This window comes from Alligator sinensis, unplaced genomic scaffold (genome assembly GCF_000455745.1).
Source record: "Alligator sinensis unplaced genomic scaffold, ASM45574v1 scaffold389_1, whole genome shotgun sequence".
In the NCBI taxonomy this organism is placed as follows: domain Eukaryota; kingdom Metazoa; phylum Chordata; order Crocodylia; family Alligatoridae; genus Alligator; species Alligator sinensis.
Window position 1 is genome coordinate 1,705,877 of NW_005841951.1, and position 2,903 is coordinate 1,708,779.

The window sequence follows — 2,903 nt, forward strand, 5'->3', positions numbered from 1 at the left end:
TAAGGGGCAGGGGTCAGGTCACTTGACTCACCTGCTACCTGCCCCACCAGTGCTTCCCTTCTGCAGTGGTGGGTTTCTGTGTGCATGCAAATTTAAGACAACCCTCCAATAGTTAGATTTTATACATGGACTATTAAAACAAATGTATAATTTTCCACGTATACAATCTAATTATTAGGTGTCGTCTTAAATTCAAAGTAATCTTGGATGAGTAAATACAGTATTTTCAAACTTTAGAAATATTACCCTGCTTCACAGTTTGTGAAGAATGAGCCTACTAAAGAAAAATTATCATGACACAGAAAGGAGGATAGAAAATAAGATTATACTGGCAGAGAGTGGGAAGAGGAAATCTCAGTACAACTTTTGGACATAAATCCCAGTATTGCTTTTGGACATTTTGGCGTTCACCGGGTAAAGTAATGTTTGTTCCCACAGCTAAACAACAAAGTACATGAGGAAGGGGAAAAAATCTTTCAGAAAAGTAACCAGAAACATTATCAAAGCTTTATCTCAGCAAACTGTTCTCTAGAATTTTACAGTATTCCTGAAGGAAGTCTGATGGGGGCAGAAGGTGCATGATGCTACTTCAATTGAAGGCTGACTTATACTTCAAACTTCTGATTATTTTTATGAAATCAATCCATCACAATGAGAAGCAATGCTTAAAAGTATAAGTATTTGCCATTCACTTGCCATCATTGCATGAAACTCATTAGTACCTTTTCTAAAGGCAATGGGAAAAAAAAATTGTCTTTAAACTAACATACTAAAACAACAGCAATTCTGATGTGGACTGTTATCACCTGACAGGCAAAATATTAGCTTTTCGGAATCATATAAAATAATGAGGAAATAATTTTAATCATCTACTCTAGCTAATCACAGATTACCATTAGCACCATACTGTGTATAAATGGTCAAAACTATCAAAATTTAGCTTTAAACTTTCTTGGATTGAGATAAGAGATCACCCAAAGCCATGAATCAGTTTGCTTCAGAGGTAGTAGCCTGTCTGTTTTCCAAGCTGGAAGAGTAATTTTACTAGACAACATATTGCAAAATGTGGAATCTTATGTATAAAACATTAACATCTTGTTCAAATGAATTCTTCCATCCTATGGGGACACAGCTTTAAGATGATTAATACTGAGGGGAATTTTACTGGCATTAGTCTTGAAAAAGCCTCATTCTCATGCGAGTCTTTGTCTAAAAATTATTTTGGGGAAAACACAACTACTTAATCTAATGTTTAGACCATACCATGCCTTTATCATAAGCCAATCTCCTTATCATAACTATGGAATGCATCTGATCAGAAGAAATGAAGTACTTATTATCAATATCCTTTTTCTCACAACTTAGCCATTTTGAGCTTCAGTAGTCGGTATCAGGAAAATGAAAACAAAAATGAGGTCAACAATAAATATATCCAGAATTTGTCAACACACTGTAGTAATCTGGCATTAGATGGGCTAAACATTGGAGCATCTTCTAAACGTGAGGGTGTTCACATGCAAGTTCTTTATTCAAACCCAATTATATTGATGATTACATACAAGGAGAGGGACAAGGGAGAAATGCCACTAATGGTCAGAAAAAGACAATAACTATGTGGTATCAGTTTTGTTTATTTATACTGTAGGACCTTTAAGACTCTGCTGCACAGTGCTTAGTGACTGGGGCCTCAAACCTCTACACACACACACACACACACACACACACACACACACACACACACACACACACACACACACACACACACACACACACACACACACACACACACTCTTTATTTAAATAAATAAAGATATGAGCTAAAAGAAGCTTTACTGAGGCTTAGAGAGCAAAGGACCTTATTTTTCAGAAAAAGATTTTAGGAGAGGAAGGGCCTCTTGGGTGAAAACACACCAGGAACAGAAACTTTTTCCATCGTTGACTTACAGCTAAAAACCTAATGTCTTTTTATGCATGGCAGAGATCCATGCCCTCAACCTTCAGATTAGACTACTGAAACATGCTATGCCAAGAATTACCGAAGACCAAATAGAAACCCACTAGTCAAATAAACAATGCTCTGATTTCTAAATGAAACAACATCAAAGCATGTCAGTGTTTCACATATATGTCGACATTCTATGTAAAATGGATTTCAGGGCACAGTGCATAAATTTTTAACAGCTGGGTCCAAGCTATTTTATGTACTACCTTCTCTCACCCTCAAATTGCAATTGGACAGCTATGATGTCACTATCTCTGGGGTCAAAACTCTTGGGAGCCAAGGGAAAAAGCACTGTTGCTGAAGAACTCAGTGCTCTGGGACTCTCAAGGAAGGAGAAAGATGAGCCCAAGTCCTGCCATGGTGAAGGAATGTTGAAACACCCTCTTCACTTTGCATTATTATTGTAAAAGACATGCACTAAAGAGACCAGGCAACACTCACCTGGAAACAGTCCCATCACCAGCACAATTATGTCACACTTAGTTTTTGTAATCTTTGCCTAAGTCGGGAGTATTGGAAGCACTATAAGCAAACCAAACATTTTATCTGTCCTTATTTCTTCCAAAATGGCACTGCAGGAAACTACACCAAGCAATAGCTTGGTGCAGAGTAGCCGTCTATACAATAGGTTTAAAAGGATTCCGTTTTTTACTCAATAAACAATGATTTCACAGCATACTCAGACAGGAAAATATTTCCATTGGTAATAACTGAAATGTATAGAATCATAGAAGTAGGGTTGGAAGGGACCTTGAAGATCTTCAAGTCTGACCCCCTGCCTGGGCAGGAAGAAAACTGGGCTCAAATGACCCCAGCCAGGTAGGCATCAAGCCGCTTCTTAAAGACCCCCAGGGTAGGAGCCAGCACCACTTCCCTTGGAAGTTGGTTCCAGATCCTAGCC

The 2,903-nt window shown here is 38.1% G+C and overlaps 1 protein-coding gene across 14 annotated transcripts in view; it reads right to left on the minus strand.

Moving 5' to 3' along the window:
* The window catches only part of TANC1 (tetratricopeptide repeat, ankyrin repeat and coiled-coil containing 1), a 217,588-nt gene that overhangs the window by 52,631 nt on the left and 162,054 nt on the right, over positions 1-2,903 (minus strand). The window lies entirely within an intron of this gene.